We start from the raw sequence: 20184 nt of genomic DNA on the forward strand, positions 1-20184 counted from the left end.
ATCAGGAAGTATTTTTTTTTTTTTCCTGTGTGACTGAACATTGGCACAGGTTGCCTGGAGATGTTGTGGAGTCTCCCTCCTTGAAGATACTCAAAAGCTGTCTGGATGTGGTCCTGGACAACTGGCTTCAGGTGGCCCTGCTTGAGCAGGGTGGATGGACCAGACGACCTCCAGAGAAACCCTCTGACCTCAACCATTTTGTGATAATTCTACTAGTGTATTTTGAAGTTTAGTGTAGTGCTCTTCAAACTCTGTTAGATCTAGAAATTTTGGAAAAGCTAGTCGGAGTCCTGGTGTTCTTTCCCCATTTTGCCTGGGCCTTAACTGAGTCAATAAGCAACTTTGTGGTTGGGCTACAGGTTATCTTTCATACAGGAGGGTGCAGCCATTGTTGGAATAGGCTTCTTATGGAAGACTGGTGGTGTCTGACAGGATTTGACTTGTAGAAATAGAAGAGAACTTGAATTAATGGGGTTTGATAATTTGTCGATACTGAGGTCAGATAACAAGCAATTTGTATATGAAAAGAGGAGAATCTAGGCTAAATCTAGTCCTGTTGCTGAACTCTAGTAACAACCGTGTTGGGGAAAAAAGAGTTGATATTTCTTGTTGATTTTCTGATTAAGGTCGAACAGTGGAAGGAAAAGAACTTAGGTGTTGGTCTACAGGGCTTTGTCATGTCTTGGCAAGAAAGCTACTGTCTAAGAAGTGAATTCAGTTAGGTATACCCTTACAAGCATCAACAAATACTTATTCACTGAATGAAGTGATGGACTAAGACGTATCATGGGCCCTCATTTGCCTACCACTGTGGTGTCTGTACTGCTGCTAGGCTGAGTGAACACCCGGCTAGATCTGGAGTCCTGAGCTACCTGTTTTGTCATGTTGTTCTTAATCTTCTACCCAAAACACAGATCTAAAGGGAAATGAAGTCTAAAGTTTAGGTGTTGAGCAAAATATTGGGCCAAAGTATTGTGACTGATTCTTGTCTTCCTTAACTGAATGGTACTGGTAATTTTTTTATTTTTTTTTTTTACTGACTGACCTAGCTAGGAAGTAGCAATTCAGAGCTCTTACACTACTGCTGCAGCTGCTGAAATTCAGGAAGTATAAACCCATTCATTCTTTCCTGTTGTTTTGAGAAAAAAAAAAAAAGTGCTATCACTGAGTTCATTTGCAGATTTGTTGCTGTCCTTCAGATCCACCTATCTCATCTACAAGGCACTGAACACAGAAACACTCAGTATTATGATAACCTTATAAACTGTATAAGGCTCACTGAATGTCTCCCAGTGTTCAGAGAATCTCAGACTGTTGAGGAAAGAGAACTTATTGAGGTAGGGAACTGCTATAGTGAATAAATAAAGTTCCTGCCTTTTAGCTGATGTCCAGTTTTTGTTGAAACAAGCTTTTTAACATCCTATTTCTTAAAATAAAAATGCACTGCTGAAATAATGCTGTTTCATTCAATTCACTGAGTAAATATGGAACTTCATTTCAGATTCAGAGATAAAATGTTAGAATTTTCCACAGGGTAGCTGAATCATAGGCTTCTCTCTACACACGTGAGCGCACACACGCTTCATTTTGCAGCTTATTTTTCTATGTGTGATACTATATTGTACTGTACTCTTTGAAGTTCAGCAGGATTGATGCTTCCACTTGAAAATCAACAGCAGAGCTGTTGCCAGGATGTCACTTTGGCAGATGAGACTTATTGTTTGTTTATGTTCTTTTTTTTTAAGAAAAAAAAATATACTGTACTGCTTTCACAAAATGGAGTATTTGATAAGGGTGACTTGTTAATATTTTTTTTCCTTTATTGCAGGAGCACTTAAGTATACAAGGTCAATTTCTTTTTCCATGTCATATGCATGCAATTGCTGGTGTACCGAAGATCCCTTACTAGTGATAGTTTTACATTTTAAAATATCAAATTTCAAGTAATGGGACCCAACTGAGTATTTCTAAATACATACAAGGTCACTGTTTTCATCAGGCAGGCTTTAATAATCTGCTTTTGGTCCTAGTTGGTTAGTTTGATAACCTGAGCAGGGAAGATGCAACTTCCAATTGATTTCTAGCTGTATTGTCAGCCATCTCTGTTTTTAAACAAATGGCTTCCTTAATTTCATAGTAATTCAGTGATAGAACAGCGGTGGTATTTTAGTATCAACAAGTGACTGAGTGTCCTCACTTTGTGAGACACTTGTGGGGCTTGTCTGTGGTTGTGACTGCTTCCTGCTTGGAGGGGCTTGGAAATCTTGGTTTGTGAGGCATGGGTCAGCATTTGAAAACATCCATGTCTTTCTGACTGTGAATGCAGTTTCAGTCGTGATAATCCAGACATAATGACAGTTCACATTGAACTACTAAATGTTTTTTGGCAAATGAGCTTGCATTATTTACAATATGATTAGAATGCATGGTTAGCATAAACGCACCCTCTATTCAGTGCAGGATGAGAGTTGTTCGCTTTGGGTTTTCTCAAATTTAAACTGTTTAATAGTAGTTCAGTTTGTAGAGCCCTTCTGCAACAAGGATCATCTTTGCTTGCTGTTTGGTGAATTTTATGTTCTAAAAGTAAAAACAAAAAAAAGTTTCTATCTTGACTATTAGGAAGATGCAATGCCTTTCTCACTTTGGCCTGTCTCCCAGCACACACGTCTTGCAGAATTTGAATTTTTGAGGGATTTTCATTCTTAATATCATTAAGACTGCTCACAGTCTGCAAGTGCATTGCCACTCCATCCACTTTGTGATGGGTGACTTAAGAAGAGAGCAGGTACATTATCAATACAATTGTGTACATTATCAATAAAATCCTATCTTCTATATTAGCCTAGCCTAATGCACTTACAGCTGAGAGAGTGATGTTTGGTAAGGGAAGCAGGGATGGAGGGTAGGAAAACAGATTTTTAAGTATTAGTGTATGTAACTTTCTCAATTCTTATTCTGGTTGACCATACTGCTTTTTTTATTTCCTCATGGTTCTTGTTGGCCCTTGAAAATCATGGGGGTGTTCTGAGTAAATACAGGGGAGTCATCTTACGAAATTGTTTTGCCCAGTCCGTGAATGCCACTGAAACATTTGCATGCAAAAATGTTTCAGTGGCATGTAGGAGGAGTGCGAATGAAAATCACAAGGCATAGATTAGCTAGACTTGTGCTTGGATTGGCTTTGTTGAAGGGAAGAATTGAAGAAAACTGTTCTGATTCCTTGATTCCTCCCTGCACTGAGATTCTGAAACGCTTGTTTCTGTGTATCTGAGTCCCAGAATTGGGGAAGCTGCATTTACTGTCTCTGGAAAGGCATGGACGTGCAAAGTACTGACATCGAACTAAGAATGAAATATCAACAAATTTCAATGTCAAAACTGATGTGGTAGAAGCTACATATGTCTGGTAGCCCAAACGCAGGTTCTAAAAATCAGAGTTTTCTTCATCTGCCACTTTTTGAAATTAGTAGTGCTTTAAAACCAAACCTTTGTTTGCAAAAGAAATCCATATAAGTGAGTAAAGCCTAAGTAATTTCTTCCTATTAATGGAAACTTTAGAGTATTAAGGCACAGTCGGTTTGCAGCCCAGGTTAAATCAGTACAGTAAAGATGATAAATAGTATATAAAGACTTCCTTGCTGAAAGTGGGTATACTGACATACCACAGTCTGGAAGAGAGGTCCTGAATACTCACGTTTAATATCTGCTGCGGTCAATACATTTGTATATTCCCTTTTGTAAAGTGACCAGTCATAACCTTAAGATAGTCAGAACTTTGTCCCCTAGTATCCCACTAACAAATTATTTCAAAACTTCCCTGCTTTGACTAAAACTTTATTGCAGGATTCTGTCTAAATGTATCGACGACCAGTTTGCACACCTGGCTAAAATTGATATTTTCTCTCGGTGTTTATAAAGGCATCTGTGTTCCCTCTGAGTCTGTGTAAACTGGTGAACTGTTTGCTCCGTTCACGTTGGGGAGGCTCCCCCTTTCCCCCCATCAACCTGGGAGACTTGTGTTTAGACTGCAAGAAATACAGAGAATCTTGTGATGTGGCTGACTAGGTATGCTCATGGTATTCACTTTAGGACAACATTCTGCTGTCAGTCTTCCTTGCTTAATATTGCATTGATCTCAGGTGTGTCCTTTGTGCTATTCGTTGTTTCCTGACCACATTAGATGCAGGCAGTGCCTTGCACAATGACTTTTTTTTAATGCTTCCCTATATGTCTCTGTAGGAAATGCCTTACTTCATGTCAAGGATAGCTTTTTTCTTTTTTCAGACCTTCATCAAATTGGTGATGGAGTGAATGTGTAATCAGCTCATGCATGTGAGTACCTTCCCCTCTGTTACTTCCAGCTGTCATAGCAGAACTTCTGCTTGTCTTACTCCTTGGGTCCTGACCTTGCCTCCAGGACAGATGAACTGCATTCCCTGTCACCACTTTCATTCATGTGGTTCCTCTCACCTGCTGGTCTAGTTGTTTGGTGCAATGGAGGTTCCTCTGTGCTTTTTGTCAGCAGTAATTTTTATTAGACGTCTAGGTTGTTTTGCTGCTAGTAAAACTGTTAAATAAAGCTACCCCCAAGATAATTCTTGGCAACCTCTTCTAGTGATCTGTGTCCAGACTGACTTTTTTTTTTAAATTGATTTCTGTGGCCAGTTGGTTAGTCACTTTGCTATTCTTCTACTAAGATCATTGCCAGCTTTATTAAATTTTTATGCAGCTGTTGTCAGGTCCAGATGAGATCTACAAATTTTCCTGGTCTTTTTTATTTTTTTTTATACAAAGTTAATCTGCTAGCATTGACTTTGGTATTTCCTTCTGACTATTTGCCTTAATCTGAAATCTTGCTTGTTGCTGATTTCCCTTTCTCCCCTCGCTTCCACTCTAAAGACAGGTATTCTGTTTGCTCTCCTGCCATCAGAGTATGCCTCCCGCTGCTTTTTTGTCTGCTTCAAAAGTACAGATTATATTTTTTAAATGTTTATATTGGCTGGAGGTGAAGTAGGCACAATAACTTAAGAATGCATGAAAGTTTTATTTGCAGCTATATGTACAATTCAATCTGCCTTTTCTTGCAGAAATCTGTAGCAGTGTCATCTGCTTTCCTCAAGTCGTGCTCAAGAAGTTGTTAGTCTTGATTTCATGCTGGTTGTGATAGTTTCCAGGCCTGTTTCATAGCAGATATCCTTTGTTTCCTTACTAAGAAATTTTCACTGCCAGTTACTTCTTCACTTAGCTTCGATGTGTTGTTGAAGAACTTTGGTTTTAGTATATTTTAAATAAAATTTTTGAAAGTTTTAACTTTATTCCTGTACTTCAACATACGAGGTGCAGCTTCCCCTGTCAACTCCTTTCCTGCCTTTTGGGGAGGTGTGGGGAAGCCATTTATCTAGTTAGGGCTTTTTCATCTTGCAAGTTGTGTACTGCACACTGCATTCCATGAGGCATTTCCAGATTAATTTCTGCACATCTAATGAAGCAGCAGCTCAGCATTTTCGATTTAGAGAGTCTGAATTCCTCAGTCTACCTGATTACTTAAACTAGTTCCTTTTGCTTATTACTCATTTGAGTCAGTTAATCTCCTGCAATGCCTGATTCACTGTGATGTTTTTCATTCTAATAAAATCTCTACTAAAGGCTGGTTTCTTGGATTCTGCTACAGTCTCAGCACTCTGAGCAAGGCTTTTTTTTTTTTTTTTTTTTTTTTTGGACCCAGTTGCATTCTGTTTGTTCTTTTGCAGTGATGTATGTGTTGGTGCATTGTTTTTTTTTTTTAAATCTATCACAGTCTTAACAGGTGTAGAAGTGTACTGCCCCTGCCTCTACTGGCTTTTCGGAGTAGAGTGTACAGTTCAATGTGTTTAGCTACTAAGACTCTGCTGTCCCTCTGAAATTGTATTTAATTCAAGTTCATCAGTTTTGTAGTATAGTTGTCTTTTTTTTTTCTTTTTTTTTTTTTGTAGTACATAGCTACTTCAAAGTCTTTTATCTGGTCATGCTGTTTACCAGGACAGGCTATTTGTCTGCCTGACCCCTGTTCTTTATCAAGGACCCTAGTCTTTTATCAAACAATCTGAGATAAAAGTCCTTCTCAGCTACATCCTCATTTTCCTTTGCTAGTGCAGTGAGGTTAGGTGTGGAAACTGTGTGGGTGCCCAACAACTTTCACTTCTCACTTTCATCTGTAAATCCCTTCTTGGGTGTGTCACCTTGTCCTAGAATGTCAGTGTCCTTGTCTCATGAATAAGAGTCCATCAGCAGAAGAGCCCTGATGAGTGACTCCGAATAGTGTTTCACCCATCTCTATCTCTCTCTCTCTCTCCCCCCTTACATTAATACCTCTTCATCAAATCCCTTGAGGTACAACTGGATCAATTGTTTGAAACCCTGCTATATAACTAATCTCCAGATTCTGTCCCTGCCACCTCTGTTCTTTGATGGTAGCTTAAGTGACCTTAAACACCCAGAAAGTGTGTAACTTCAGCAGGGAAATACCTGAAGTACAAGGAGGAAGGCTGATATATGCAAATCACTTGATATGATTGTGAAAGCATTCACTTAAATGTGACTATATATTTTATAAATATATTAAAAAATCTCAAGTTGCATCTGAGTGAATGTATGATTTTTTTTTTAAACTGAAAATATTTATAGGCAATTTTCTTTCCCCATAAAGTTACAGATATAGTAGTAATTGTTGCCAGAGTTTTTCCAGCACTCATTGCTACAGCTAAGGCAATTTTGCAGGCCACCAGATGTAGAGAAAAGAATCTGGTAAATAAATAACTCTGGAATTTGTAGACCTCATAATTATCCACATCTATTTGTTTTTTTCTGCAGGAAACATTCACAGAATAAACTTAATGTGAATAGGTTGCAGCTTCTGCAGGATGGCATGTATTTATTCTGGAGGATGATACGTATTTACTCTGATGGATCTTGTTTTAACATAATTGCTTTTTAAGTAATGCTTCCATGAAAGTTTTGTGAATGTTTAGGCCTCAGCTGTCTTTGACCTGAAGCTGATGATGCTTTTTGGTGTGTGTGGTTTCTGTGTGTAGATGTGACTGAGGAAAAGAAGGGGTTATGCTTATGTAGGTGTTCTAATTTCAGAGAGAAGCATAAAATCTCTCCAGTATTACTGGTGGCAAGAAAACAAATAACTTTTTTTTTTCTGGTCTTCTCTCCTGCTAATCCCCAGATCCAGATTTAGTGGACAGTCAGTAATGGTACATCACTGCATGCTTACTTTCCCAGACTAACACCGTGGTTGCTTTGGCTCGTCTTCCCTGTTCTTCTATCCTTCCACTTGTGCAGGTTTTTCTACTGCTTTCTTAAAAGGCAGGACGTGGTATATCTCTACTCACTGTACCTGACATGATGGTTTTAAATGTGGGGAGAGGGTGAGAGGTGGTTTGGTGCTCGAGGCTTGTGCAGCCATACCTGGCAGGCTGCCCTGCCTGCATCTGGTTGCCACTGCCTGAGGTGGAATAGCCCAGCTAGGAAGAGCCCTGTGGAGTTCTAGGTCACTCAGCTCTCATTCACAAGTTAACACGTAGCATTAAGAGTGTATTTATCTATGGTAGATGCATCGTGTTGTGTGTGTGGGCTTTTTGTTTTGGTTTGTTTTTTTTTTTAACATTCATCTGTACTACATAGGCTGTTGTGATCTGGCAGGGTTTTAAAATAAAAATGCTTTCTGTAAGAGTGACACATCTAGTATACAAAGTGCCTGCAGTATTCATCCCTATTTTTGATGCTATTCATCCACACTTCGGTCTGTTAATTCAGAAGAAAGAGTCTTAATGGCAGCGAGTGTCATAATTTTGCACTTTATCAGAAGTGGGTGAATAAAGCCTGTCTACACCTGCACCGACAGTAGGGAGCCTTTTTGTTCTGCAGCAGCTCAGCTAGCAGTGGAACATGGATGACCCACTGCAGAACACTGCATGTCAGGAGGCTTGCTTTAAAATCTCTCTTAAGCAACAGATAGACATAGTTCCTTTAACCTGTTCAATCCAGCCTGGTTTGCACCTCAGAAGTCATTGGTCAGAGGACAGAAAAAACTGTGGCACACTACCTTTGGTCATATTCAGTGTAGTAGGTTCTTCCTGGCAGACAGACCTCCAGCTGCTGCTCCTACAGTGCATGTGCAGCTCTAACACAGGCAAACCTGGCGTCTGAGCTGTAACGTGACATTCAGTAATTCGTATGGTCTGATACTTTCTTTTCCATAAGTAGCATTGTTCTTCTTTTCCCCACTCACCAAAGACAAGGATGAAGAATACCAGAACTGTGAAAAATTAAGAGTTTGGCTCAGTAAAGAAGAAGATGGATGAAAACAGAGAGAAAGTAGTTAGAGGGTACAAGCTGGGTGATGGTTTGGAGAGGAGGGAAGGGAGTTTGCAGTTATGGCCTGAGAGAAGGTGGGCAGACTTGTCATTGCAGCAGTGACTCTTTTAATTTAACTCCCTGAATTGTAGAAATATGGTGGATACTTCCATTACATAGCGACCTCTGAAATGAAGATGAACAGGACTGCTGAATCTGTAGGACACATCTCTAGCTGTCAGCCAAACTTTCTGCCTGAAACCCATTACCAGCTGAGAAAAGGAAATCAAAGCCTGCTACGCAGAACTCTTCCTTAAATCTTTTGAAATCCATATGTGGTATGAGAAGGCAGAAGAGAGAACTTGTTTCACGCCTTTATGGGGGTGCTGCAGCCTGCTGCCATAGCAGATTTTGGACCCCCTTGTGTTGTACCTCATGCCAATACAGCAGCTGCAGGGAAGGGTCAAGCTGTGTGCGTGTTCAGGAGATGTGCTGCTCCTCTTCCTTCTCAGTGGTGCCTGGCTAGGTGGCACAGGAAGGGGTGTGTGGGTACCAGGGTAGATTGCTGGTAAAGGCAACATCTTTACTAGAAACACGGGGAAAGTGAAATTTGGAATGGTTTGCTAATAAAGCAACAAGATGGCTTAGCTTGAAAAGGTGCAGGTATGTGTGCTTCCATTGCCTGCTGGCACTGGAACCAGAGTGACAGGAAAGCGATTGGCCTCTTGAAAATAGGAGTTCTGAAGGAGCATTGGAGACTTTAATGTAATCATCTTCATGGTTTCCTTCCTGCTTCTCTGTTGTAATGTGCAACTGAGGGTGCCTGTGTGCTTTTTCTAACGGGAAGATTTTTTTTTTTTTCCTCCTTGAAAGACAGAAGAGCTGAGGGGGGGGAAGCTATTAAATTCTGAGAGCTATATTTAGCTCAGAGCAATTAAAGCTAGCACTATATAATGACACTTGTAACTAGCTTATCCATCATGCCAACTATAAGATTTTAATGTTTGGTTTCAGTCAGACTTGGCATTACTTTTAGCTTTTGCTCACATTCATTAAACTCTGAATTTTAGAAGACATCTATTTGTTTGTTTTGGTCAAGTCACTTTCTTACTGTTCCCTGTCATGTTGTTTGATTTTTTTTTTTTTTTTTTTTTGTATGTAAACCAGCCTAATCCTGTGTAGCTTCTGAAAGGAGTAGTTCTGCTCTACCCTCCTGTCTACAGCTGCCTGATTTGCTCTTTTAATCTCCTATATGCTGGCTGCACATTCATGCAGTGAACTCATTAGTGTGAACTAAAAATCTGACTTTTTCCTGGTTAGTTATTAATTGGATTAATTTCCTACTCTGTTTCCACTCTCTAGTTGTGGTGTTACTGGTTTTAGTGAGAGTTGCAGCAGAAATAAAGGGCTAACTTTAAGAAGGGAGAAAATGGGCTGGTTGCTCCTCAAGGGCCCGGTTCTGCTTGCTGCAGATTTACACCAAATTACACTCTATTGCCAGATTAGGTCTTTGTTATGCTCCTGGTAGGCATTTCCAGGAGTACTTGGAAGTGTGTAGCTTCTTTGGGACTCATACAGTACAAAACAGCTTAATGAATTGTAGAGTTGTTAAAAGGTCAATTATTGCACATTTGTTCTTTTTCTTTCTTGGGTATTAAATAGCTAATTTTCTCTGTTCCGCATTAAATGAGCGTCCCTCTATGATGCTCACGTGAGCTGTAGTCACCCACTGTGAGATTGTTTGTTGTTCAATTTCTTCTTCTATTCCAAAGTATCAGGCTCTAGGACTTTTCTAACGTTTGTTTGTATGTCTGTACAGGTGTGGATTACTTCTTTATTCTACAGGAACAAAAAATAATAATAGTAAATCAATCAACAGTGCAGTTTAGCTGGTCTGGATTTCCCAGATAAATTTAGAAAGTGTGTACCTGTATTGCAAAATACTCTGAAACAAAATATCATATGGGTACATCCCTATGCTGGCTGATCAGACTAGCTCACTGGAGAGCAGTGGGGACCATGGAAACTTTTTTTGACCAGTAAATTGTGGGCAACATTTCATTTTGGGAGGAGGATCTGCTGTATGTACAAAAATGTGGCAAGATTGTGGAACAATAAAGGCATCAGTTGCCTATATGGGGTGACCAAGTGGCTGATCCAAGCCTCGGCTCCCTGATGGACTTCTCAAATACCTTAAGAAACATCATTCAAAGTTAAGGCCCCTGCGTTTGGTTTGTCTTGGGTGGCATGGAGTTCATGAATTCTGCAGTTGTGAAGACAACACTGAACTCTTACACAGGGGGCTGCATAATAAAGTGGAAAGTTCTAGATATTGTTTTGGGTAACTCTTAGCTAAATAAAGGCTTTGAGATGGAAATGGTAGAAATAGCAGCTCCCCTTTCCAGTCCCCTGACCTGTGGGGTTGCTGCAAATGTCTGACCTTGTGGGCTGTGTTGAAAAGCCCAGTTATTTCTCTTGCTTTTTTGGGATATTTTTTATTTATTTAGGCCATCGCATGTTTTGGAGGTCAGTGCAGAACTGCTGATGGCCTGATGTGCCTAGTGAGGGAGACAGCTTAGGTTGTGCCTCCTTGTATCTGTTGCTTTCCTTTGGGGTCCCCCTAGGGTCCCTGCTATTTCAATGTGATATGTAATATGCTTCTGGTAACTAACATAATTGTCTGTTACCTATATCAGCTAATTTTTATTCCTATTTCTCTTACATGCAAGCAACACAAAGAATTAAAGGCACTATTTTTTCAGACCTAGGTATTTTTATTTATTTTTTTGAAAGACTTACCATAAGGTAATGTTGTTGCCTTAACCGTGAGAAGTTTTTGGTATATGATTAGTTGGAAGTTTCAGGTGTAGAGCAGCTTAATTTTTGAGTTACTGGGAGAAACACCTGCCATAGATCTGGGAAAGTCTGAGTAATAAAATCATAAAGCTGGCTCATCACTTAAATATGTCATTATTTCAGCTGCATCTGCCCTCTGCATGCTCATACAAGCTAAAAAAGTCAATAGACTCTTGTATTAATACCTATTTTAGGTCTCTAATCTTAAAAGGCAGCACAAATGAAAGAACCTTAGATTAATCTAAAATATCAAAGTTAACATGTGAAGTGTTCTTTCTTACTCTAGTTTTAAAGACTTCTGCCCTTAATATTTGGGTTATTAAAAATACGCAAGTTTATACATTAAAAAAACTAATCCTAAAATTAAATCACAGATGTTTAGACTCCAAACCAGCTGGGGCAGTAGCATTTTCAGGAATGTAACACATAGAAGCAGCAAGGAATTGAGTGTAAACATGAAATTAGAAATGATTAATTGTAGACAAGTGATACAAGAAGACAGAGGAATTGCTTAAAACTCGGCTCAGTGAGTTGAGAACGGGGAAAAAGATTTATTTTCTTTGGAAAACATGCTAACACTTTAACAATAATATTCAGTAAGGGTAGTAATGTAAATAAGAAATTCAGAAGAATTTAGTTCATTACTGAAATGAAGCTGTGTGGTCTATTGAGAACAGATAGAAATAATAACTAAGAAAAAATAAATTGTAACAGTGGATACTGGTTTTGAATCTAGGGTACAAATAATTGGAAGACTTCTGTTTTTCATATTGATTTTGATGAAAGCTGGGGAAAGCCTTGGAGCACTGGAGGAAGCTTAATGATGTGCTAGTTTTTATAAACAGTAAATGATACGTGGTGCCCAGACACTGGTTACTCTGGTATTGATTACAGCCTTTTGGAGCTGCATCAAGCTGATATGTGACCTGACTCGGTGGAACAGAAATTCAAATCTAATCATTGGAATGAAGAACCGTATGGTCTATGAATATAGAGACTAAACCATTGATCCTTTTTAGCTCAAATAAAGCACGTCAATGCTTAATTGTATGTCTAGAAGAACTGAAGGACGTAGCAAGGAAATGGAATAGGTAAACCTGAAGTTGTGCTAATGTAACCTTATATTCTGCTGAGATGAGGGTAATTCTTCAAAAATACCACAAAGCTGTGTTACTTTGTCATATGTGATTTCTGTTTGGTAGTATTCATATTGTACAGAGAAGTTCTGCAGGCTGCTAAAACCGTAAGGCTGGATTGTCTTCAGAAAAAGTGCATTTTGACTAAATATTAAAACTGCGTGTTTAGTGCTTCAAAGCAACAATTGAATAGTGGTATGAGTTTGTCAGAGTAGTAACCCTGGCATCTTTCTGTACAGGATTATTCTGTGTCTTTTCTTTGTACTGACAAGATGTTTGTTTGAGTGGGTTCCCTACACCCTCAGCAGAGTTACACACTTGTGAAGAATTCTGGATCCTTGGGGCAAGAAAGATTTCTGTTAAAAAATGCATTGCTCTGTTAGTGTGTTACTAGACTGAAACTTAGTTGCTTAGTTATATAGGAGAATGTTACTAACCTGAACTTCTAATATGTATGTTTCAGGAAAGGAAGATGTAGCTGCAGGTTCTGTATTTTAGGGAAGTAAATTTTGGGGGTGGAACACATGAAAAAACAAGGTAGAAAATTTTCCAGATACTCGTATGTTGTACTCCTTGCTTTGTGTGCTTCCCAGGTATGAAAGGACAATGCAGCAGGAAGTTTTATTTCTCATCTGACTTTCTTTTTTTGTTTTTCAGATCCAGCGCAAGACTCCTGTGAGCTTGCCACATCTTGCCTAATGGAATTGCTCAGACTTTCACTGCTGTAAAGGAGGAGGAGATTTAGATTCTTCATAGTTGGCACTGAAAGACTACCCACTTACTGTAAGTTGGTCTGCCTTATATCATGGATGTGGTGCCCTCCCTATAGGAAAGCAGAAATTAAATTTATGTGGAGCCTGTTTTGCCCTAGAGGGGCAGCTGATGAAAGAAGCTGTGTAAGAAGCTGCTTGCCATGAAGAATCACTCCATCAATGGAGAATGGGAGAGGACTGCAGTGTAGCTGGCATAGAGGCAGTACTTCAGCCCCCTTTTGGGATGATACATTGTGCTTAATTGCATGTGTAGAATAATTGAAGAACCTAGCAAAGAAATCGAATAGGTAAACCTGAAGTTGTGCTAATGTAACCTTGTATTCTGCTGAGATAAGGGTAATTGTTCAAAATACCTCAGAACTGTGTTATTTTTAAGGGAACTGGAAAAACTATTTGTTGGGTTGTACGGTTTCCCTTTAATCTTAGGCTTTGGGGTTTCCACTGGTCACCTACCAGGAAAGGATTCTCACCCATTGCGCTCTTTGTGGTTTGTGTCTCATTCTGAAATGCTCTGTATAGACTGCAGCCAAAGATAGGCTTTTGGCAAGGTTGAGATTGTTACCAGTGATATTGAGAAACTGTGTGTGTTGCTGGCGGGCATGTTTTTTGCCCGAGTGTTCGCTAATTGTGAGATTTATCATTAAAATAAAATTGTGTCCCAAGTCATATTGCCAATTATGGCACTTGTGGTGTTTTACCTTCTCTGATAGCATGTCAAAGTACTCACGGTGCATCCTGAATACTTAATAATTTATATTTTGGGGTAGGGACATTGATAATGTACTTGAGCTTCCCGGCTAGCTGCTTGTGCTACATTTTAACATTTTTTTTAACATATTCTTGGCCTTTGTAACCTATAGGCATTAAATTAGTATTATGGGGCACATAGGACAGGTGTGATGATCTAAGTCTTACATGCATATAATTTACATATTTGTTTGCGGTTGTGAAAGGCTAGATGTTCTGAATTGTGCAGTTCTTGCAGTGCTGTGATTGTATATAAACTAATGTCTTGAAATTAGTGTTAACGGGCCTACGTGGATCTTTTACCTGTAAAGCAGAATATAGCACTGCTGTTCTGCACTGATTTCCCATTATACTCACATCTGTATGTGTGTAGGCTTAGTCACTGCTTTAAGCTTGGCAAATTCTTTTAGACTAAATCTCTCACAGTTTCTGTGTGAGCATGTAAAAGGTATCGCTAGCTGTATATTGCCCAGCAGGACTTCCTTTCCTCTGGAAAGCTGGAGATGAGTCATGAAAACTGAAGTATGTAGCAGGCACAAGGGTTGAATCTTTGCTAGATGTGGATGCTGTAAAGCACAGTAATGTCCATGTGTGTTTTCAGCTTCTACAGATTAGCAGCTGAAAAAGAGTTGGAGGAGGAGACCAAAGACTGGAAAATACTTGGTTTGTTTATTTTGGTAGGTACTGCCGTACTGCTACAATGGGCTCTCTCTGGGAGGTGCCCTATTGCTATAGGATCCTTTTACCTATGCAGATAGCAGAGTTTATCAAACACAATTACAAAACAGTTAGCTGTTTGTATTGGGAAGTTTTATGTTTAAGTAGCAAAGCAATGTTTTATGCTTGTCTAATGACTTTCAAAAAAGTTTCAGTGTACCTGGCAGAAATTAATATAGACCTGCCCTGTCCCAGTGTGCAACGTGGTTATTTTATTTGCGGGGGGGTTCCTGTGGAACAGATATATTCATGACTGCACGTGGAGTCATGCAGGAAACCTGTGAAAAAGTCAGGGCAAGACCTCACTGCTTTATCCTAATCTTTCCAGTGCAAGAATGCTGTCCATTGAAAGACAGTTTTGATAGTTGCTGAAAGGAAGGGTGGTAGATCTACAGGGGTAAAAATACTAACGAGTTTGAACAGTTATAGAAAGGGAATGTTTTGTTGCTCCTCCAATAGCTGTAGCAGAAGGCTGCAATGAGTACTGGTATTTATCTTAACAATAATATTTTTGTTTTCATACTGATGTAGTACCATCCTGTTGGCATATATTCTTGGAATGCATTAATTTGTAATACCCTTTTTCTGAGATACATTAAATCTCACATGGTGTAATTTCACTGAATAGCTCTATGCCTTTGGAAGAGGAAAAAACCGGTACTTGGTGCTCAAAGTGAATTCACCTTAAAGTTATCTTAAATATGTTTTCACACAGTTGAAAACTGAACCTGTGGCTCTTACAGAAGCAGTTTCCATGTATTACTGACCCTTCGGAGGAATTTTTTACTGCTGTCTTGGATGTAGGAAAAAACAATGAAGGAAGTGATCCTCAATCATAAATTTTATTAAGAAACTTCATGGAGCCCCTGTGTATTCCTTTGTTTGTATTTTGTCTCAGTTTTGCCAACCTAAAATTCCTAGCTTAGTTTTTCAGTATAAATATTATGTACATCTCTCACTTGGACCACTGACATAGTAAATCTTACGAAAGGTATTTAATTTTACTTTGTCAGGTGAATATTGACAGAAGAGTTGAGAATATTGACAGCTCGACTGCTGGCTCTTTGCTAACTGTCTTATATGAGAAGCTCTTTGTACAGATATAAATTCTGTGCTAAAATGTGCCATTTGCCATTTAGTGCTTCTTTCAAAGGAAACTGAGGTCAAATTTCAGTGTGCATGTATCTGTAAATGCAAGAATAACCAGTGTGCACAACCCTAGCTGCTCTTTGTGTGCAAGCTCATGTCTATGAGTTTAAGCTACTTCTCCCAGATGAATTCCAATGTGTTTCTTGTGGATTTAGTTATGAACACTTGCACTAACTTGTTCAATGGCTAGTAGCATAGGTAGATGATGTTCCTGCAAAAAAAGTGGAGTAGGGGAGAAAAAGGAAGTTTGTCAACTTATTGTCTTACTAGTTGCTATTGATACAGATTAATTTTATGTTATTGTTTAAGACTAAAATAAACTATACATATGAGCATCAGGATGGGCATCTATGGGAAGGGAGGTGTGAAGAAGCAGGATAACTTGACCTCATAAGAGCATAATTTGTAACTTTTAGTTTCGATCATAGGTACTTTAGTCTTAAACAGATAAAACCTGGTTAGACAGAGGAGCTGTTTGAAACTGGACTGCTGATTCAGTATGATTACAGAACAAAGTCATTTTTAGAGTTTGTGTCAGTAAAATTAAATGTGTTTTGAAACTATGAAAAGGTGGATCAAATGTACAGGCACAGTTTCGTTAATACAGCATTGTAAATCAGTCATAGCTTAAATGCATCTTTTAGGGCAAGTTGTCACCGGTAAATGCCAAACTTGTCAGGCTGATGTTGGGCTTGAAGTGGTGTGAAAAGGTTGTGAACTCCTTGGTCCTGTGGTGTCAAGGCCACAGACTGATCCCCCTGCAGTAGGAACACTGTTTGCCTCAGACATGGTAATTCAGATCTTTTTAATAGTTACTGCTTCCTACCTTGGGAGAGACTATGAACTCACGCGCTTAAAATAGGTAATTAGCGTAACCAAAAGTGACTTAGATCATGAATCTAGATCATGAGATCGTTATCAAGAGAAGACCATGAATCTTGTTTCCTGTTAATCAAATTTTTGATTCCTTACACAGAGGAAAGTAGCAACTGCTATGTGTCTCATTGTTCCAGAGACAACCAGGATAGCCACCCTGCGTTTTGGCAACAGGAACAAATTGCCTTCTTACTAGCACTACAAGGAGAATTATGCAAAGTGAGGTTCTGCATTTTGCTTCCAGAAAGTAATATAGGTAGTGCAGATTCTTACCACTGAAAATGTTTTCATTGCATTCTCACTGAGCAGGAGCACATGCTTTTCATCAGAATGTCATGAACTCAGTCAGTCCTCTGATGTAAATCAGTTTTGTGCTTGGAAAAGCCATGAAAACTTCCCCCTCATTTTAAGAGTAGCTCTAAGATACTGTCTCTGTCTTTTGGTTTGTGTTTGAACCTATGTTTCCATCAGCCGTATCTTTCTAAAAAAAATTGGGTAACTTTTTCTTTCCTTATGTAAACTCTGGTAAGTTGTTTATTTGTCCACTAGGAGGAGAATGAAAAGAATGTTTCATATACATCAGAAGGCAGAAGATTTGTCACATTTCAAGGGTGCCCTTAGAAATTTATTTATTACGAGCTTCAAAGCCCCTTGCTTTCCAGCTGTGCAACAGCAAAGGTTTTGCATGCAAGCTAATGGCATGAGAGGGGAAAAGAAGGCTGCAGTTGTTGGTGGACTTCTTTAGTAGTGTGGCAATGAGAATGTGGGACTGAATCTTCAATCTTGGCATGTGTAATAGTCAATGAGATATGTTTTTGGCCTCTAGTGACTCTTTTGCTCATTCACTGACTCCTAGTTTAAACGCCTTTTACTCCCATGTGCTTTTGCAAAAAGGTCATATCCTCATTTTAATTCATAAGGCAAGTTCTTTTAGCAGTAAGTATTTGAAGAAAAATAAACCCTATATTGTTACTTTAGGTTAGCAGAGGTTTCCTGTGCTAAGCAGAGAAATATGATGATTAAACTAGGTACTTTTCAAGAAGAAATAAAGTTTACTCAATCTTTAAAGTAATATGTTAACAGTATAGTTTTTTAAAGACACCTGTGTAAAGTTCACAATCACTGTGCTTCTGTAGTAATGTGTGTTAATCTTGTTTTATCCTCAGTTGTTGGTCCAAGTGTGTAATCAGTTGAGGATTTTTTTTGTTGCAAATCTTATCAAAGCATATATAAGGAATGGAAAAAGGTCAAACCTGACCAAAGATAATTATCAATGGTGATTAATAAATAGAAATATATTTAGGAAAATGAAACACTTGCAGTATTTGTTTAATAAGATTTTTTTAAAAAAACTTAGACTTCTATGCATGTGCCACAGGGGAGAGAACATCTACTATGGAGACACATGCTTTTTAGTTACAAAACCATAGCAAGAACATTTGAGAAGAAAAATACGTTCTCCTGTCAGCTGAAATTATGTTGGAAGAACATTAAGATTCTGGCAGAAGACCAGGCACAGTCTTATCTGGTAGGGAGTAAAACATGCTGGCTGGTAACTTCCAGGCGTGATAGCGAGCATCAGAGCAATATAGTATAAAATTATTATTAAAAACTTCAAGAAGATTTCAATGCAGCAGCATGTTTTACTGTAATTTTCGCTGACCTTCCCTTCTGTCCGGGTGAATTCTGTGCCTCCCTGTCTCCTAGAGGAGACCTGGGCTCTGCTACTGTATCTTTGGAGGCTGGCAAGTTATTAAAAAAAAAAAAGGGAAAACTTCTTGATCTAAGACCAGATTTCATATGATGCCTTACCTTAAAAAATAATAAAAAGATTCTTTATACTCACCACCCCCCAGTTTTTGTCCGTGTATATATTTTTCCCCAGGAGTTTTTTCAGTACTTAAATATCTGAACAATTTGACAGCTGTCCACAGGTGTGTTTGAACGTACTGCAAGTAGTAGCTTATTTTAAGCAGCAGGAATTGTGCTTTCAGAAAAATAAAAGAAATTATTATTCTACTTTAAAAGTGTAATACTAGATGATTAGTGACAATGTTAGTACTAGAAAATTGTCCTTCTGTAGTGCAGCAGGTGTTTGGAAATGCTAACAAGCTGTCAGGTGCTACAAAAATGAAATAATTTTAATTCTTGGGGGCTCTTACATTAGCTAAAAGGTAATGCTGTCAGCTACAATCATAGTCCAGAGACAGCAGTGCTGACTGTGTTGGCAGTGAAAAAGCTGCATGTTTTTTCTGGTTGAGAGACATCGATAGAATTTGGTGTTGCTGCTGAGAAGGATAAGGAGAACTGCAAAAGTGCCCTGTTCCTTTACGTGTAATTTTAAGGCAGCTCTTATTGAGCAGCAACTCTTTGCTTCTAAAGGTTGAAACCATTTGCTAATGCAGTTTTTAACATTAATGCTGGGCCGCTCCTTACCTGCTGCTTTTATTTTTGTCATAGCTGAACAAAATGATATTAACAAGTGGTTGGCAAGGTAAAAGGTGTTCTAACGTATGCTACTTTATAGTTTTACCTGTAACACCTTCCAGCATCTGACCAGCAGCTTTGAGAGAAAACATTTGGTTCAGGAGAAATGGAAAAAGCATTCATCGTTTAGGTCAAGCTCTGGGACTCTGAAGGAAACTGGATGGAGAGAGACAGGCTGCAAAGTTAAGAACTGAAAAGTTCAGTGGATTTTGATTTGCCATAAGCGTAGTATAAATTTGCAAGTTTTCTGTGCCTTTGGCTTTTATAGCAAGTAAACTTCTGACTAAATTTAGCATGTTGTAATGAAATGGGGATTCAAAAATATAAACAAAGCAGACTGATTTCCCTACCCATAAAGAAGAAACATGCTATATATCTCTGTGGACATGTAAATTAAGGTGATACTGGGAAAATGACAAGTATCCCTAAATCCAGAATAATTCATCTTTTGTTTGCTTTAATCGTTTTTGTATGTTTGCTTTTTATGAAGATATGGAAAGACTGATTCTCATTAAAACACAATGAACTATATGTGGATATTTGGTAATAAACTTAGCTTGGCAAAACAAAGTACTTTCACAGACAGCTGTACATATTTGCTTCATTAATTAAGAATTTATGTAGCATTGCATATGTCTAATTCTGATTCTTAGCTTTACACTTTATTACTCTTGGAATGGTAAGTAAGATCATATTCTGTATGTAATCTGTGGTAAGCTGTATTTCCACTGAAATTGGTTAAAATACTGAAAAAGAAGTTTTAAACACTAAATTTTAAAATATGCAACATAAGACTAATTTACTAAATCAGAAATGCACAATTGTACCACTGTACTGATTTGTTTCTGGTTGTACTTAAGCAGTGTAAAAGCTGTTCCCTTCCAGAGTTTGTTGGTATTTTGCTAATTTATTAGGTGAAGAATAAGCAATATTTTCAGTTCCCAATTGCCTTCCCTCCTCTGAATGAGCAATAGACAACACATAAACCTAGGCAGCATACATTACCTGAAGATGACGTTGGTCTAAAATATACTTTTTGTATATTTTAGACTTTTGCTATAAAAGGTCATGTTAAGTTTCCAGAGCAGCCTGGATTCCAAGTGA

General features: G+C 38.5%; 1 protein-coding gene across 1 annotated transcript in view; it reads left to right on the top strand.

Moving 5' to 3' along the window:
- The window catches only part of OSBPL3 (oxysterol binding protein like 3), a 90027-nt gene that overhangs the window by 6645 nt on the left and 63198 nt on the right, over positions 1-20184 (top strand). Inside the window, 1 exon segment of the mRNA XM_037383095.1 lies at positions 12989-13114. The gene's annotated coding sequence lies outside the window, so the exon portion shown is untranslated.

Source organism: Falco rusticolus, chromosome 4 (genome assembly GCF_015220075.1).
Source record: "Falco rusticolus isolate bFalRus1 chromosome 4, bFalRus1.pri, whole genome shotgun sequence".
NCBI lineage: Eukaryota > Metazoa > Chordata > Aves > Falconiformes > Falconidae > Falco > Falco rusticolus.